Source organism: Rhinolophus sinicus, chromosome 4 (assembly GCF_057876585.1).
Source record: "Rhinolophus sinicus isolate RSI-liver-muscle chromosome 4, RSI-T2T, whole genome shotgun sequence".
Lineage (NCBI taxonomy): Eukaryota > Metazoa > Chordata > Mammalia > Chiroptera > Rhinolophidae > Rhinolophus > Rhinolophus sinicus.
The window spans coordinates 43,590,577-43,610,850 of NC_142504.1; the positions used below are offsets into that span (position 1 = coordinate 43,590,577).

Below are 20,274 nucleotides of genomic sequence, written 5' to 3' on the forward strand. Positions count from 1 at the left end.
AGGTGCACCCAAGCATAATGATTTCTGGTCATATTCATTTCCAGGCTCTACTAACCTTATCAGATGCAGAGACAACGTGAGGACAGCAGACTCAGTTGTCTTCCTTCCACTGGCCTCTGTCGGGCAGTTTGTCCTGGAGTCTCTCCCTTTTTCCTATTGCTCAACTGGATTAGGTAATAAGAACAGATCCTTGCTCTTCTCTGTCAAATAGGTAACTCCCAAAGTTCCCGGGGGCAGGGAATGGACTCCTCTTCTCCTGAACTCCAGGGAACTTCAACATTTGAACCGCACATAAGTGTTCAGATATATGGGCAACCTCCTAGAATGGCTACTGGGCAAATAGTTATTTAAATCTAATTATAAATACTACCAAAACAGTATCGTATGGCCTTTCCTTCTTTAGGCTATGTACAATCAAAGCTATTTCTGGTGAGTATTTTTAAAATGTACTGAGATTATCTCCAGAATCTGATTGGAGGGCAGGAAACGAAGGCTTGTTGTGTGTTGACTGACTTTTAAAATAGTCGCATCACCATTTTTATTCCATGTAATATATCTCTTTGTACTTAATTTGTGAAATGATAACATTATCACAAGCACATCTTTTGAAAAACTCAAATTGTGTCGTACGCATGATTAACACTGAGAGTGTTTACTACAGGACACACATCATTTCAAGAACTTTATGTGAATTATTTAATCTTCATAACAACCATCTGAGGTGGTTGTTATTTCAAACAACCATTTGAAATATTGGGGAAATATAGTTTTCCCAATATTTCAAATGGCAAATGTCGCAAAGCACTAAGAGGTATAAGGACTGAGAGATTAAGTAACTTGCTCAAAGAGTGCTGAGCTATGGGTGAGTCGATTGGAATGCTTTTGTCTGCAAGTAACAGAATACTCCAATAAAAGTAGCTCAGTATATGGGGGGAAATGTATGTATTTGTCAAATAATAAATATTAAGAAATATAAGCTTCAAAAATGCTAGCTTTTCTCCAAAACAGACATTTAAAACTACTGGGGGGTCAGACTATCTTCATAACACAATTATTTGCTCAAATTGCATATGCGTGTGCATGTATATATAATCAACTGAAAATAAAGACCATAGAAATGCTCTAGGATCTCTTATCACCTAGAAGTGGATATTTCTTTAAAGGGAGAAAATGGTACATGTTAAGGCTTTAAAATCAAATGAAAGTTCAAAATACAAATCAAGTCCAAGTTTCCATCCCTCCAGCAAACAGAATCGTCTATGCCAACAAAGGGCATGTGAAATATAAAATTAACTAATCTAGAACAACCTGGAAAGCATTGTCCAGTCATTTTGGCAAGAAGGAACTATCACAGTTGAAAACTTTGGGAATGGCTGAATATTACTGAAAATGAGTTTCACAGTCACAAACTCAGAAATGCAAAAATGAAAGTTTGTTTTTCTAAATTTTATTTTTACCTCGAGCGTCCATTGTTTCTGATCCAGCATATTTTATATAGTCACTTTTAAGAAATGTCCCATTTTTCACATTTATCAGTCATTTCAGGTTAAAACTCAATTATATTCTTCTGAGCAGGTGTTACATTCAGAGGAGGAGATAAGATCACAGAACAAACTCTTGCTAAACTCGTAACTATGGCTTTCCCTAGTCCTAGCCATGATCACTTTCCAGATGATGCCTCCCTTTTTCTCAGTTTATTATCACAACCGTCTGGTGTTTTGAGCACAGTGTGAGGGTCCAAGGGGCTCCATGAATCTGCTTATAAACATAGCTGCCTACATACCGCACACAGCCCATGATACTCCACTGCTCTGCTGCCATGATTGAAGCAGTGTTTTCTGGGGCTTGTTCTCTCTGAGCAGCACCTCTGCTATGAGACCCTCATACTTGCCCATAGGGTGGAAGTAGAGAAAGTTTCCCTTCAGGAATGAGTCTGAGGCCAGCCGATTCAGTAGCTCTCTAGGATTTATTTGCATTTAAGCTCCTGTGTTCCCGCTTCTATCCAAGTGTATGGCCCTTTGATTTATTTTGGGATTATGTTGAGAACAACTATTTCAGGTTGGTCGTCACTGCTTTTCAAATCTTAACCTGGATAGTGACATAATGTCTGTTTCTTGTCTCTACTAAAAGTCCTTCCTCAATTTGCAACTTCATATCTTGCAGTCAGAAAAGAGAATGAAAACGGTGGGAGGGACAAAACCATATGAATTAATACCTCACACTGTTAGTTTATCATATTATAAAAACTGCAAACTGTCGAAAACAAACACATGAAAGAAGTTTAGCTGAGAGAGAGAGATCAATGGGGACTGAAATCCTAAGAATATGTTCACAGAACTCTTAGATCCTTAAACTTCCGTAGATTAGTGGAATATAAATAAGCAGAAGGAAGTGGGATTCTTGACAAATTAAGCAATTACATGAAGCATTTAGCACTGTAATTGGTATGGTTGAAAAAAGGCATGTGACCAACCTAAGTCTGGTTTGACATGAAGGTCCTATCTACAGGTAGAGGGAAATCTTTCTAGACCAGGTTATAGGAGACTTAAATGTCTGAGCATAATCTGGCCAAAAGCATTAAAGAAAAGAATGACAAGATAATTTGAAGGTTTAAAATCATGACTAAGACCTCTGCTTAAATGTGGCAGATTAAATACATTTTTACTTGCACCTGAAATCTCACTGAAGTGAGACAGAATTTATAAAACCATGAACACACCAAAGATTTAAATGAGAGAGGGCAGAAAACAAGTCAATATTTAGAAAGCAAATGCAATTCAAATAATTGCTTAGCAGTCCCTAAAGTGTCAGATTCTAAACATCTAAGCCTAGAGCAGAAAGACAACAAAAAGCAAAAATAATCTGCTGTATAATTTCAGGGCCATGGACTAGCAGCAGGGGTGCCATGGAAATCAGGGTCTAAATTGTACAATATCTTTATAAATACTAATCCTTAGATCTTCTCCTCATATAGTCTGCAGCACCTGCCCATTGTCCTTTCTCACTTGCCAAAAGGTGGGGTTTTCCTCTATGGAATCACTGAGCCAGACAACTCTGCACATAAAAATAGGAGATAGCCTGGGACATGAGGTAGATAGATCCATGATGAAATAAGTTTACCTGAAACTGCTCATACAGATTCCTTTTCTACTGCCACTTCCAGAACTCTAGCAAGTAAGAGATTACCAGATTCCTTTCTGGGGGAACTGACTGGAGTTAGAGAAAAGACTTGATGCCACTTTTTCAGAGAGGTGGAATGGTGAGGGAAAACAATGAAATTTGTCAGGATCTTATCCGATCATTCTAGAGCTGCACTGTCCAACAGAGGTATAACATGAGCCTCATTTTATATATACTTTTGGAAGGTCCAGTAGCCACATTAAAAATATAAATAGTGACATTAAATTTAATAGTATATGTTATTTAGTCCAGTATCATAAATACTATAATTGCAATCAATATACAATTATTAATGAGATATTTTGTGTTTTTTGGTACAAAGTCACAGAAGTCTGCTTTTTATTTTATAGCATATCTCAATGTGGACCATGTCCATTTCAAGTTCTCAATACCTGTGGCCAGTGACTCCCATATTAAACAATGCAGTGCTGAAATGAGATCATATTTAACGGCCACAATTTTAAGTAGATATGGACAATCACCAGACATTGAGGAACACCTCTGACATGCAAGACACATTTTACAAACAAATAAGCAAATAATAAGGTTGAATATAAGGAAAGAGAATGAAAACCACTAAATATTTTTGTGATTAATTACTTAAGACAACTAAGAGAAGATATTACATCATGAAAGTAGGGACATAGAAAACCATGAAATTATTTTAAAAAATTAAACAATGATTGTAGAAATAACACTGTCAGCAAAGCAGTTGGACTATCAGAGTTAGAGTTAGCATTAGGGTACAAAGGAGCCATTACAGCAACACTAGGCTACTGGAATGGATCCAATATCCATGTGATGGAATTTCCAGAGAAAACAAAACCAGAAACAAAATGGGAAAACAAGAATAGAATACATTAATATTTTCAGAACTGAAGGATATGTCTCCAGAGTGCAAGATGGCACCCAGACACAGCCCAATGGATTAAAGAGGCCTACCTGCCTGTTTTCAACTGCCTTAAGAGTATCGAGGATAAACAGATCTTCAAAGCCTCTGGTGTGCTTGGGAGTAATGTCACATACAAATAAGAAAGACAACAGACTTTCATAGAAACATTGCGAATTTAGAAGTCAAATGAGCAATCTCTTCAGAAATCTCAGGGAAAATTACTTTCACTTGTTATCCTCTATGCAAACAAAATTTTAAGAATGAGGATAAAGACATTTTAGTACACATAGGTCCCAAGGTTTATTTCTATTTCACTGTTTCTTAGGACGCTCGAGCAACTCCCAGATATGATCTCCACAAAAACAAGGAAGTAAACCAAGATATCAGGAGACAGAGGATCCAGGAAATAGCTGATCTGACAATGAAACAAAGGGAATTTCCAGGAAGAAGTTGAAAGGAAGTTTCACAGTAACAGGCATGTCACAGACCTAGGAAACAAACAATTTAGTATTGGATCAGGAGGATAGAGGATTTAAGGAGGCAATTATCACCACCAGGAAAAAATAAATTGTACCAGAAAGAAAGCACTCATACTTCTTGGCTCTGTTTTCCAGTACATTTATAACAATGATAATGTAACCAGTCAATAATATAAAAAATGGAGCTATGATGATCGGGTTGAAAGAAGAAAATATGTATGTGGAGATGGTGAGTGAAGGGGTAAAGTGGTATTGAATTTGGTACCATAAAACCTAGATACTTTTCTTCCACAGGAGGAAATGAAAGGCTAATGTGTGAAATAAAACAGTTTTACAAAGTCAAGGAATAGCACTATAAGTATGTTATCTAGAAATAGTTCACAGTGTTTTCTTCTGGAAAGAGACATGGGAATGGGAGAAGGGGAAAATACGGCAAATGTCTTTTTTTTCCCCAATAAATTTTAAGATATTATTTAACTTTTTCAAAAACAGTCTTTTATTGTCCAAATACATTTTTTTTATTAGTTTCAGGTATACAAAGCAACGTAACAGTTAGACATTTTAACCCCTCATGAAGTGATACCAAATACATTTTTAAACAAGGTTACATTTGTATTGAGCTGGCTCAATAACTGTTTACCAGTCCTTTAGTTTCTTCCCCCCATCTTGTGACTCTTACATTGACTTTTGGTTCTGCTGAACCGTCTTCATTTTCTTAAGAACTTCCCTGGAATCCTGTCTTCTCAGCATACAGCTTTATTTTCTACTTTACTGAAAAAATCGAGGCCATCTACTGTATAATCTCAACATCTCTACAAAAATATAATGCTTGCTGCACTCGGGTACTATAATCACTCACCTAGGATCCTTAACTCTTGTGAAAGTATTTTTGTGCATGGACAGCTGTTCACATTGATGTTTCCAAGAGGAGATGGGTACTAGAAATTTCTATAACTACCATTTTGCTGAGATGATTCCTGTTTAGTCTAAAAATTTTATCTAATTCTTTATAAACACTTGCTATAATTCTGTACATCAGAAAATCAACACAAAAATTTACATCTTTGTTGGGAATTTGACCAAGATATAAATACCGGCTGCTTACCATCTCCCAATCACCTCCCCTGTAAGTCTAAAACACATTCCCCTGTTGAAATTATCTTTGTCAATAATTTTTAAATATAATTGGGGAACTTTAGTGTTATCATATATACAGAAGAAAGGAAATAGAATCATAGATTCAGATAATAGATGATCAAGTAAACGTAGATTGGAAGTCTTTGTAAATTATCTGGTACAACCCTCATTTTAGTTAAGAAGCAGAGATGACATTAAAAGTTACTTTCTCAATGTCACAAATAGTTAGAGAACAGGAACCATGTTCACATCCCCTGATTCTGAAATCTGAGAGGGACATTAAGAATTACGTAATCTAAATAACTAATATATTTCAGATGAAGAATATATCCACTAGGCTTCTAGAATGGTTCCAATATCCATGTGATGGAAAAAGTTGTTCATATACAATTTGGCTTTGCAGACAAAGCAGGGGCCACCTGCTAAACCTGACAAGCTCAAGGGAGGCCCACATGATGGGGCTTACAATCCCAGAGGCCAAAGTAACTACATAGAGTCTGAATGAAAAATTCCTCACTAAAAGTGGGTCATGCTGGATAGTCACGTCTTAGGCCTGTATCTCCCTTACCAAAGGTCAATCTTTAACTTTGAAACTGTCTATTGTCTTTGTGCATCTAAGATAACATGACTTTGAAGTGTCAGAGTAATCTTCTCCAAACCCCTGGAAGGCATAATCGCAGATACCACCAGAGCTGGAGACCACATTATTATCTTGTTGCCCACATACCATCTCTCTGTGCTGTAAATGTTAACTATCATGTAACCCACCAATGTAAAAGAAGTATGTGTCTCTACGGCTGGCTTTTTATTTGGTCTCAGCAATTTCTGCCCTCTTTGCTTTCTCCCATTTCCCTAATCTATCACCAACGAATTCCATCTCCTCCATTGATTCTAATGTATAAAATCAGCAGCAAAACTGTCATTTTCCAGAGCACTTTCTCAGTCTGTTGCTCCCTGCAATTGTCGTTAGCTTGGCTCAAATAAATTCTTATAAGACTTTTTCTTAGGCTGAACACTCTTTCATTGACAGCTTGCTTTTAAGATCTTAACCATAAGATAATTTTGCACCCATTTTATAGATAGGAAAACTGAGACACTGAGAAGTTACATAATTTATTCAAAGTCACAAAATTGATATGTAGCACTTGACCTCAATTCTATCCAATGCCATATAGCCTATAATTTTTACACTTGGGAACTTCCATCAGGGAAACTTCCAAGAGCTGTCATGAAGCTTCCTCCCTAAATTTTTTTAGGGGAGAAATTATAAAGAGTAAAAGTAAAGACAATTCCAAGCTTTAGGTTAAAAGGGAAGGAAAGTGGTCAGGAATTCATTTAATTCCTTAAACACTTACTAACCATTGACTATATCCAGACTTTGAGTTTGACACTAGGATACAAAGATGAATAAAATATAGTCTCTAACAGAGTGTGATTTTGTTCAGAGGAGATAGACTATAAAATAATGGCAGGGCTTCAATGGATACTTTCTAATCACACAGAGGGAGATATAAGCAGAAAGAACATATGCATAAATCCCAGGCAGGAGCAAATGCTATAGTTGGAAAATCACAAATATTTGTTTTTAGGGAAGTAGCAAAGAGTGAGGAAAATGGATAGAGATTAGATTTTGAAGCCTCTTGCATGCTATTTTAACCAGCTTGAACTTTATTTTGGAAGCACAATAGAATCACTAAGTAATTATAAGTAGGGGAAGTGACGATGGGATAAGAGTTTTCACCTTTAAAGGGTCATATTAAAAGCAGTAAATTGGGATGAGAGTCTACATAGAAGACTAATAAAATAATACTGGGAAGACATAGGTTCTGAAATAAAAATTGAAGAGAAGGTGGACTCATTCTAGATAGAGTGTGGATTAGTGAAAAAGTATTTGCAGTTTATGGTGGCAGCCTTGGCAACAAGGGCTGTATAATTGAGAAGAAAATCCTGAGAGTCATTATCATGAGTGAGAGAAATACTCTTGCTAAACTTTTTGATGCCACTCTGAAGCATAACAGTAGGGGTGAAAATAAGGAGAAGTAATGAAAACTGGATAAGAACTGAAACATCCATCCCAGGAACTGGGAGACTTAGGACTTCTTTTATATTGGCTTTGGTTGAAGTGACAACTCTAGTATAAAGCCAACAAAGAGCAGAGCAGATAGCAAGGGCACTCAGAGACTTCAGATGATACCAGGAAGTATTTAACCTCCTGATTTCTCCTTTTCCTCACTTCACAGTCCAGGCTGGGGTTTGGCTCCCAAGGGAGTACAGAATCAGGGCAGCATTTCAGGGTCACAGGGTTGGAGGTAAGATGAAAGAGATTGGGGGGGAGGAGGGGACAAGGACAGGGTCCCACTGAAAAGGGCTACAGACCAATAGGCGGAAGACAGGGATCATTAGAGTCAGTGAGGACTCACTTAAAGACAGACCATCTCAGAAAGAAGCAATGAATAAAATGATTTTGTGAACCTGCTTTTTTGTAAACATATTTATAATTTATCTTGTTTGACCAGCGAGTATATAAAATGTAAATACATCGTGACAGTTTAAAGAGGTATAGGATAAAGAGAAAAAGAGACTCTAAAGCCAGTGGAAAACAAGGAGACTCTCCAAGCAGCAATCTGGATATTTTTTGTAATTAAAAATAATTACCACTATTTGCCCCCATAGCTGATATGCTCTAGAGAAACAAGGATTCGATGTAAGCAAAAGAGATAGTCGCCATTTTATTCTAGCATAAGCCATACAACAACTATTTAAAAAATATTTGTGATGTTCAGCGAGTTTTCAGAAACACACGAAGTACAGAAGTATTTCAGGTAAAAATACTGATTGACACTAATCGTCTTTTATTTCCATTTCACATAGGTACCTGCTGCTATACTGGACACACAAAATACTTATTTTGACCATCACAAAAAGCAGTAATAAATGTTCATCTGTAGCAAACTTCTGGACAGTAATAGTAAAGAATATGCATATCATATCCAAAAGTACATTATGCAAATTTGATCTGCATAAAATGTAGAATGGACTCAAAAATACTAATTCCCCAAGTAACTAATGGATATTATTGGTATTGTTCCCCTTACATTATTGATAATAAGGAATTAAGTCAGTTTTCAGGATCCTATTGTAATTTCACTTTGAATCATTCAGAGTTAAGGATCCAAAGTGCTGCCATTGGTTGTAAAGAGTTGAATAAAACCACATCACATAGACCAATGACAGGCATCTGTAATGTAAAAAGATTTAAGCCTTTTTGTTTAATTAAAAGTTAAAATGTTTATCTGAAATTTTAACTTCTCGATTTCAGTTTCCTGTTCAGTAAATAATTATTTCTGGCTCACATAAAACAGAACTACATGTTTTACTTGAAAACAGGAAAATTTGAAAACAGCAAAAGGGTAAACCTTAAGAAGAAAGTGAAAAATTAGCATCTTTCTTTGTTTAGATCATATCTTCAAGGGTTACTAAAGAGCAAACTATAAAGTTCATCCAAATAGCTTCTCTTTATTAACAAGATAATGTGATAAAGCAGAGGTGGAAAACCAATCACTCTATCTTTTGTATTGCCTTAATTATATTTTAAGACCTATCAAAGAAACTCAAAGACAGAGAAACTTAATCTTATTTACATATGGACCTGAAACCTTCAGTTTATTATGCAAATTATGTTTAAAAAGCATATATGTATAAATCAAAAAGCAGGTATACTTAACAATATTCCAAATGTCTTAAAAATTACATTATAGAAAGATATTTTTTCCATGTGTGATTTATGGAATCAAGTCTAATTTATAGCCTTATCTCATCTACCCTCAACACCATAACACTGCCTTATAGACTTATAATAACAAGTTACAAAACAAATTATAAATGTAGGATAATTGTCAGTGTTTCTAATCATTTTAAACTCATAAAATACGTAAATATTGAATATTATTCAATCATGAACTTGAATCACTTACTAGATGTTCTTTTCTTTAAGTACAACTTATAATGATAGTCTATTATGTAAAAGAAAAAGATTATCCCATTTTAGAGGCATCTAGAATATCTAAGTAGAAAGTTTGGCATATGTATTTTTTAACTACATTTATATATGTTCAACTTAGATGCATAGTTCCAAAAATATGTTCATTTATGATAATTCTCAGTTAAAAGATTCTTAATAATCTCTGATTTTTAAGGTCTTTGTCTATGTAGTAATTGGAAAAAGCTCTTAATTCACAAGTAACTTTCACTAAGTAAAATTAAATTTCATTCCATGTATTTCATATCTACCAATGGTATACATTTTTTTAATTTATGTAACAAATTGTTTTTTATGGTATAAGTGCAAAAAAAAAGCTAATTAATTTCCTAAGCAATTTATACACTTTATAGTTATTATATACAGATTCATCTCCTCTTGTGGTTTTTATTTATCATCAAATTGCTAGCATAAGAAGAATGAAATTTTGTGTTAAAATACTCAATGTGTTGAGGGCTTAGGGAGGAAATTACAAAGAAACTCTATTAAAATCTTAATCCCAAAATAGTTAGAAGTGATTTCACAGAAATGTGTTTAATTGCTGAAATAACAAAGCATTTTTGTCATCAGATAGAGAAAACAGTCCCTGCCACTCAGGACCTGGCCTGGTGCTATCTGCTAGGTCTTGTTTCTGGACACTGGCCTGGCATTCGTAGTCAGGCCTTGACATCCTCTGGTTGCACATCAATCATTTCACAGAGCATCACTTTTAGGCAAGGCAACATGATGATGATGGATCAAGACAAAAACAAGATGCTCTGTAATCCCATCTGAACGCAGACCAATTACAAACATTGTCTGAGCCACAGATACCACACTGCCCCTTTTCCCAGCTAATGAGTCACATTGCTTCTTTATCAATTTCAGCCTCATCTTGCCTCCTTATAGATAAGACTTATTAAAACACCCAGTTGTAAAATGGCCTGGCTTCCTGACAACAATCCCATTCAGAACAAAGCTCTGCTTCCTTAAACCTTCTCCCCAAATCACCCAACCAAAGTCCACGTTCTATAAGAGATTCTTTCTACATCTGCATCACCCATGGCTCCCTGTATGCAATAAATAATGAACTAAACTTGGTCAACAGTGTGTGTTCCTGATGGTCTTTGGTGAAGGACATTTACAGTCACAAGGCGTCGAAAAAGCTTGGCTCCTCTACAGTGTTATCAGGAGGCTCTGACATATTTCGTAGTATAATCCCCAGAATTTTGGAGAAGAAGAAACGGAACTTCAAAGAAGGAAAATTAGAAGATGCCATGGTGATAGGAATGGGAGGGATTATTGTAGGTGTGCAAAATGACATTGGACAAACAGTTTGAGGATATAGCAGCGGTGTCAATATGGAAAACATGAGCATGCCAAGATGAGGAGCTTAGGCCAGGGAAAAAGGAGAAGCATATCATCAGCTGAAGGGTCATCAAAAACTGAAGAGCTTTATAATCTTCTTTCAAAGAAGCTAGAGGAGAATATTAAGTCTGTGTCATCAAAACGTCATTAAGGGGAAGAAGTCTCAACCACTACATTACAGCTACAAAAGAGGTTAGAAGAAGAGCATGATTAGAAAACTAATGATGCTTCCAGTAAGGTAATAGTAGGTGAGTTTTTAATAAGTTCTTAGGAGGGATTAAGACAAGCACTGTATTTAGAAGAGATTAAAATAAAAGGTTATCAGTGAGGTGGGCAGTTCAGGGAGGAATGTAGATTAGGAAAAACAGTAAGAGTGGTGATGGTGATAAAGAAGGAGGAAGAGGAAGAAGAGGAGGAGGTGGAAGAGGGAATTATAACAATATGATGATCTACTTCCTAAAAACAAGCATCATGAGTACTGAGTTAAGCTTTTTGGGTTAGTCTCATGCACACCAATTTTTTGAGAACTGTGATAAATCTAGTCAGACTTAAACAGTTGTTGAAACGGAACTGAGTGCTCTGAGATAATACTTCCCGCTTCCCAGTTTAAGAAATCATTCGCCAGTTCTTATTTTGCAAAAGAAAGTAAGCTTTAAAACCAAGTTTGGTTCATCCATCACAGTGCATGTCCTTCCCTGATCTTATCTTGCCCTCAACCCTTTGCCTACATAGCAGGCACTGCAGGGCGGTCACGCCTGCAACCTGATCCCAGCTCTCATCTGGCTCCCTTCACTACGGATCACAACCCAGAAGAAACACTACTGGTTCTAATACAGGATCATATTCCCAAGCAAACTCTTTTCATTCTTGAAATTCTCAGATTACTTTTGAGCCATTTTTTAAAAATCATAGTTTGAATTATTAACTTTGTTTTTCATTTATTTATGTTTTTATTCCCTCAATAACACTAGCAAAGCTAGTCTGTAGCCTTTGCAAGCGTAAAACAAAATAAATTCCTTAAGCGTTTTTAGTCTGCCTTTTAACTGGGGTAAAATGAGAGAATCAACAAAACAAAAACCTGATACTTTCTCTCAAGTAGCTCACAGCATGGCTAGGAAAACAGATTAATAAACAGACAATTATAATATATGGTGACACCTACAGCCATGTGTGGAGAATGAATGTTTTGTTAGGAAAAGCTGTTAAAGGACAGCTGGTGGAGGAAGTACCTTACCCGAGAGTTATAGAATATAGGTCTGGGTAAAGGGAATAAAGGCATTCCCTCAAAATATAGATCCATAAGAAAACATACAACTGGGGAAATACAAATAGTTTGGTAAAGCTTTGGTATGATGTATGAGTTTTGAAACCACAAGACAGGACACCGGAGAGGTAGGTACAAATGACCTAATAAAGCTCTAATATAATGCATAACATACCAGACTGAGGTTTGTGCCTGAATACCTAGGAATTCTTTTCAAGAATTCATCTTGAAAGCAAAATGGAGCTACTCAAAGATTTTAAGGAAGGAGAGCATGATAAAAATTGGGTTTGGGAAGATGCCTCTGGCACATGGAGAAAAGATTGGAGGAAGAGCCAAAGGAAGTTTTCTCAAATAATCTAGGCAGGAAATTATATGGTTTGAATTGAGGCTGTGGCTGGGGAGAAAAAAGTTGGGAAAAATTTCTGAAATATTTAGTAGAAAGGGGAAGATATTTAGAAGGTAGCATGAATAGCTAAGTCTTGGTGAATGATTTGCTAGGTAGAGGGTAAAACAAATCAAGAATGAGTTCTAGGTTTCAGGCTGGGGTTAACAGGATAAAAGAAAAGACAATGTAGTACATATATACAATGGATTATTACTCAGCCATAATATGAAGTACTACCATTAGTGACAACACGGATGGATCTTGAGATATTATGCTGAGTAAAATAAGTCAGACAGAAATAGTTGAGAACCATATGATTTCACTCATGTGCGGGATATAAAACTGAAAGCAACAAATGAACAAGACAAACAAAGAAAAACTCAGGTACAGACAACAGTTTAGTGGTTACCAGAGGGTAAGGGGGGAGGGAGGATGGTAGAGGAGGGTAAAGGGGGTCAAATATATGATGATGGAAGGAGATCTGACTCTGAGTGGTGAACACACAATGCAATATATGGATGATGTATTGCAGAATTGTACACCTGAAACCTATATAATTTTACTAACCAATCACCTCAATAAATAATAATAATAATAATAGAAAAGAACGGCGAGGGAAATATGGCTAGACTTGGGGGTGAGGTGGGGTTAGTTCTAACTGGCATTTTCACTAACTAGCTGTAAGATTCTCGGTCAGTTTTTTTAATCTCTGAGTTGGTTCATTCATTCTTTAAAAAGAATAACACTATCCACTTTAAAATTTTTGTGAGAATTAAATAATAATAGTTAACCCTTCCATAGCACTTGTCACATGGAGGCACTTGTGTAAGTATTTTACATATAGTGACCTGCATATTTTGAACAATTACTCTATGAAGTATATACTTTTATTATCCCCATTTTACAGATGATAAAGCAGAGGCACAGAGAGGTTAATTTATTTGCCCAAGGTCACAGATCTGGGAAGTGTCAGATCCAAGTTTCAAACCTATGTAGTTTGGCAACAGAAAATGTACCTTAACCAATAATTTACAATGTCTCTTATTAAATACTAGGCATTTTGCATAATTATTATCAGCATGCCTTGTAGGCACCCAGCAGGTAATAGCTATTATAATTATTTAACTCATCCATTTATTTAAAAAAGTTTTTACAGAGTACATGTGTGCATACATTTTACTGAACACTAGGATAGATTCAAGCATAGCAAGAGATATACCTATCATGGGGTTGTTTATAATTTAATTTTGAACATTAAAGGTACATCATGAATCAGAACACAATGACAAGATTATGTGTTGAAAGAATTTAGATTAATTTCAATTCAAGATGTGGAGTATCCACTCTGGGAGCTTGACCAGCAGGACATAAACATATGAGTATGAAGCACAGGGAAGAAATTAGGATGATGAGATAGAGATTTGGGTCTGTTCAGCATATAGATTACGGGTTAAGACATAAAAATCAATAAGATCCCTTAGTAGATATCGATGGGGAGGGAAGCCTAGATAAACTTCAGAAAGGGAAACTGGGGGATGACAATGCGATGGCGAAGCATCGGTATAAAATGTCACTTAATTTCTAAGTGCCTCAGTCGTCACTTGTAAAAATCCGTAGATCTTGGTTTAAGAATGATTCCCACATCTATTGTTTACAGCTTTTGCTCTGAACAAATGTGAACATTGGGAGAGCAACTGAAAGTAGACTTTCAGACTTAAACCTCACGAAAAAAAAAAAAAAAAAAGCCAAGCTTCATTGCTGTTTCTATGCTATGGCAAACAATTACTAAGGAGTGTTTTTTTTGTTTTGTTTTCTTTCATTTGTTTGTTTTGTTTTCACAAAAGACCTGTCAGATTGTTTCAATTGCTTTTATTTACCTATAGGATTTCAGCTTAAGTAATGCTCTTGCTGTTACTATGTTACACACAGAAGTCCTGCATGGGAGATTTGAGAGAGAAAACAAAATGGCATCTTTGACACTCAAGAAGAATATGAATGGAGTAGAGAAGGGAGTGTGAACAATTATAGTAAGCTTCCTTTCAGTCAGCCTCTTAATAATAGGATTTACTTTTTTCCTTGCCTAATCCTGTTTTTCCTGACTTAATCTGATAAAACAGAATTTTATTGAACTATCATACTAGGACCACAGATGCAATACAGAGGTTTGAAAAACTAAAGGTAAGAAACTTTTAAGAGTCTGTTGATGAGGTTAGAAGGGGGCTCTGACCAAGGGATGGAGGCAGAAAACAGATAATGACTGCACCTCTATCACCAGCTGGAGACCTTCTCGACGCCAGAGAAGGTTTGGGGGGCATTTGCTACTAGGCTAACAAACAAGGACTACTATACATGCTACGGTTTCCCGTAAAGTGAGAAGTGGAGAAACCAAGATCCACACCTAGAGGCAAGTTTAGCACATCTCAAGGTGAGCACTGGACCCGGAAAGGAGCTTACTGAGCTGAGTGTTTCTCTAGCTTTATCCAAAACTTGGTACTCAGTGAAGATACCTAAGAGACTGAACACAGAAGCAAACACACCTAAGCTTTGCCTGCAAATTGAGGGAAACGATTAAGATTTCAGTGGAATGAGGTGAAATGATTGAGCTTCATGGGTTGACTGAGAAATTGTCAATGTCTATGAGTTTATATACTTACTATAAGTTGAATTATAGACTATTTCTCTATTAAATTTCATTATTAATATAAATTAGATAATCTGCTCTATATTACAAAAAAAAAAAGCAGACATGCTGGGAAGGGCAGTGGTGGTGCTCGGGTGGTAACAGTCCACAAAACTACCTATCTGAAGATTTGTCATGCAAAAAACTGCACAAACATATGGATAATTGACCCTTGAACAACACAGGGTTGAACTGCATGGGTCCACTTATACGTGGACTTTTTTCAATAAATACCTGTACTGTTTTCAATCCACAGTTGGGAATCTACAGGTATGGAGGGCTGACTATAGGCATTGATCTTTGCCATTTCATATAGGGGATGTGAGCATCTGGGGATTTTGGTATCTGTGGGGGTCCTAGAACCAATGCCCCTTAGATACTGAGGGACAACTTAAGTTTTGGGGAGTCAAAAATATATGAAAATTTTCAACTGCACAGGGGCTGGGTACCCCAACCTTTGTGTTTTCCAAAGGTCAACTCTATTACTTTATGGTAGAGATATGTGCATTTGGACATTAAAAAAGATTGCTAAGCATAAAAGGTGGAAGAAATAGATTTTTAAATTCTTTAAATCATCCAAACCTCTTAAAATGTTAGTCATAATCCTTAGTGGAAGGTGAATGTTTTAGGTTAGAAAAGATTTAGGTATAATATTTTGAATAAATGAATAAAATCTATCTTTTGAATGCTTACTATGTGTCAGGCTCTGGACATTGCTGATAACAAGTTACAGATGACCCCTGCCTTCAGTTATCAGCCCAGTGGGAAGTGCCAGCTCTTAATGGCAAAGGTCTGTAAGCAGTGCCCTTATCACTTCGTATGGCCTTTATCTGTTTGTGTCCTCCTGCATTGTAATTGCCCATCTAGATGTCAGCTTCAATGTAACTTTTGACCAGGCAGCTCTTAAAAGAATAGGGCTCAGAGAAACTAGAGGCTTCCATAGAAACCACAGGTGTTTCCCTTAAGAGACCAAGCTAAAATTTAGATTAGTATTTGTCCCCCACTTCAGACAAAACAGTTCAACAGGAAATGCATTTAGCAAGCTATCAAACCTAAGACTTAGAGTATACATTGCTGTCCAGTTATTATTCTGGGAGGGTTCCAATGGCTCTATGTTAGTTACTTAGTCTTTTAAGAGTAGGCATTTGGAAAGGCAATGGCAAGAAACTAACGGTGGGCAAGGGAAGAAACTCTGTCCAGTATCTTCCTTCTGTAAATACAATAGTCACTTATTTGGCCTAATTTCTTCAGGAGATTGATGGTTCATTAAGGGGTCTGTTTCAGTGCAGGGTGGGGAAAATGTTCACAAAATGCAACCTACGTCTTCATCATTTACAAAGTTAACAGATTTTTGTTTTTTTAAACTTTCATCAGAATGTTTCATTCCATATAAACAAAATTTAGAACCACCACCTGTGAAAAGATCCTGGATTCCTATAAACGCTCAGCATATGGTTTCTAATAATAGAACAGTGTTTAACAAAGAGTAAGTGCTCATAAATATTTTTTAACAAATGTGTCAATGAATACATGAATCTGAAAGATAGTGGCTCCATCATGTATGGAATCAAAAAAAAACATGATTTTGCTGTTCTAGCGTTGAGTCTTAAAGAAAGAATAGATCCCACTTATTAAAAATCGATGACTGCTCTAAAAATATATTGTGTTTAGGGGCCATACTATGGGACCACTGGACTGAATGAAATAACTTTTATTACTTCATTTCTGAAACTTCCTAGAATGAGACACAAGGACACCTTACATGGGCATCTGTTATATTTTGAATAGAGTAATAATGAAGTCCCAGAATAAAACAAAATGAGCCTCCAAATTAATTTCTATTAGACTGTGTTCTTAATTTTTAAAACCATGACATGACTATAAATATCCTTTATGATTTCTTAAAACTTCAAATGAGAGAAATTTAAGATTTACATTTGGAAGATTTAATGAGAAAAAAACAGCTTTAATTAAGAGATGAAACTAATGTTTTAAAAATATCTGTCCTTATTCCACTTTTAAACTTCACAAACACTGAAGGGCAAACAATGCTTTTCTATTTGAGTACACTCTGGAGTCCTTGGTGAACGCAGCCAAGCTGTCTGCTATGTCCCCCTCTGCAATGCTTGCCAATTTTCTGTCATTTCCTCCTTCAGATGATAGGGTTTGTGTGACAAAGTTCTCTGAGTATATTTCAAAACATCTTAAACTAACATTGTACCACCAAGCACCTATTTAAAAGTGTTATTTATCGCCCCACAAAACTAAGTTTTTCAGAAGACACAAAGCAGAATTCACTTCACCCTTCTCCATAAAGAAATGATGAGAAAATCACTGTTGAAGCAACAGCATACTAATTGCCCTTTGGAAAAGCAATAAATTTCCAGTGGCTTAGCCAGTTTCTGTACTTTGACATACAACACACTGAACAGTAAAACTAATTATTTACTAAACGCTATTTCGTTTTACATTCTCTATGCACTTATGTTAGTTTTAGACTAATTCCTTTTTCTGATGAATTATTCATGGTTTGTGAGTTGAGAAAATCACTTTGGATTAGGCATTTTTTTTTTAGGTATCCAGTAACCTGATATGGAAACAGTCACTCCTCCTCTAGTTCCTCCCTGCTCCTCATTCCAAATCACTCCTTTTAGGTTGTAGTAAAGAGCTGACATGCTTTTACAATTTTCATTCAGAAAACAATCAAAATCACATAAACAAGTAACCGATTAAAAAAAAAAAAACAATTTCCCCTTTTTTATTCATTTCAAAGCATTTCTTATCAATTTTGTGAATTTTTTTCAAAGAATTTAATGATGAAGCTTAGTTTATAAATACTAAGAATATTAAATTCCTTAATTAGTAATCTTAATCGGGCATTTGTGATTAAAGCAAAATTAGCCATAGTCACATCAACAGCAATGTATTATTATGTATTTCTCCGCTCTAAGAAAAACGTAGTCTTCCATTTTGTTGGCCCACTGGGCAATCTTCTATGGTCTTTGCCACTGATTTGTTAGCACTTTAAAGCCTTTTTCTTTGCCTAACAATGATTTTTGTGAGTTCAGGAGCTTACCTTTCTTCCCAGGTGAAAATTGTTTTATTCTCCTCAGGTGTTTGCTTTCTTTCCTAAACTCTCAGAACAGTTCACTGTAGAGTTGCCCTTGTACTTTACAAAAGGATCTGATTCCAAGTAATTAGTGTTTGTGTTATACATCATTGGAAAATATTTCCCCTTTCTGCTTGTCAGGATTAAAGGAGTCTCATATACTGCCCAACAACTCCCACTTTAATTATTTAGTCAAGTAGACCCAAGAACAAGACAGGTTTGCCTATTTCCCTTCATCTGGTTTGGAACCCACCTGAGTTCTGAATTTTTCTCACAGGAATTGAACAAGAAGTTGGCACATTTGTAAGTATCAGCCCAGTGTGCTTTCCCCTGAATTCAGCACAGCTCCAAGCAACCATTTTTCCAAAGAATAAACGGAAGTGACTTTTTTAAAGGTGAAGAAACCCATCCAATTTATTCCCAGGCTTTGTAGAGTAGCTCGAGAAGTCAGAGGGAACTGCTGCTTTTTTGTATTAGCATTTAATTTTGCCTCTAAATAAGTATATCTTTGTTTCCTTTCTGCATAATTCATTCATTACTTTATCGTGCAAAGTTTCCTGATCTTATATAGCCATATTATGAAACACACCATGTTACAAAACTTCTCTTATGCAACTAAATCCCCTCCCCCACAAAATAAGATTTCTGGTGCCCACAGTCAATACAATTTCTATGATCAGTAATGATCAATAACTTTATGTATAGAAAGATTTCTTTCCCCTTTCCTTCTAGGAGTCAATTTGTTAAGAGGACTGGGTTTTTTTAAATTATTTCTTAAATATACTTGTCAATCTTGACAACATGCCAAAAAAAACATTTTCACAGTCTCATGAACAAAGGTCATTCAACTTCCAGTCTCATTAAAAAAGTGTTTTTCCAATTCGGAAGACAAAAATCGAATTGGTCAGATTTTGAGAGTATTAATTTTAAAAGAGTAATTTTTAAAAAACCTATTAAAAAGGTAAGCACACATTTAAATAAAAGATGAAATCAGTCTAGATTAGTACATACCAGACCAAGTTAGAGAACCTAAAGAAATAAAAAATGCCACTAAAATTATACTTCTTGAAATAATTAGAAATTTAAGCTTTCTGATACTTCTAAATAAAAGGCATGAAAATGTGCAAGTGGAAATTTCATAGGATGAATTTAAAGACTAGATGGAAATGTAAAATTGAAGTGTTAAATGTCATTTCTAATCCATTTAGTTGAAAGCTTCCAAATCTGTTAAAAGACTTAATTATGATACCAGAGAATATTCATCTTGCTAACGAGTTAAAAGTAGTAATTACTATTGTTTAGTAGATTACAGTCCATCAACTACAGTCATAGTCACATGCTTTCACCAAAATAATTCGCTCACCAATTTTTAGAGGCTCTTGCTTGTCCAGATGTAGGATTTTAAGAGTGGCTTCAGAGAGACTGTTGTAGGAAGAGACGCAGAAAATAAACACATGATTTCCACAGCACAGCAGCTGAGAACTTAGAAATGAGGCAAGGGGTCCTGACAGTTCATCTGTCTTGAAGGTTATCCTGACATCTGAAAGCCATTGACATCCTGAGATTTCTAGCACTTGGGACGCATGCCTAACACAAGATAAATATAGATCCCTGACACCTGAGCCAGATGAAAGTAAAGTTAACTTAAAAAAATCTCACTCATTTTGTGCCTCAGTTGAGGAAAAGAAAACCCCTAATCCTTTTCCTGTTAAAACCTGTTATGTCCCTTCACAGGAAGCTGCTGTGTTTATGAAACATGGGA

The 20,274-nt window shown here is 35.8% G+C and overlaps 1 protein-coding gene across 5 annotated transcripts in view; it reads right to left on the minus strand.

Annotated features, from left to right (window-relative positions):
* Positions 1-20,061, minus strand: part of CD36 (CD36 molecule (CD36 blood group)) — a 76,392-nt gene extending 56,331 nt beyond the window's left edge. For 2 of the 5 annotated variants that reach the window (XM_019746889.3, XM_019746890.3), the window contains exon 1: positions 56-412. The gene's annotated coding sequence lies outside the window, so the exon portion shown is untranslated. Of the gene's footprint in view, positions 1-55; positions 413-19,875 lie in introns of those variants that run through there. The other 3 variants (XM_019746891.2, XM_074340659.1, XM_019746892.3) reach the window with 3 other exon arrangements.
* Positions 20,062-20,274: the final 213 nt, after the last annotated feature.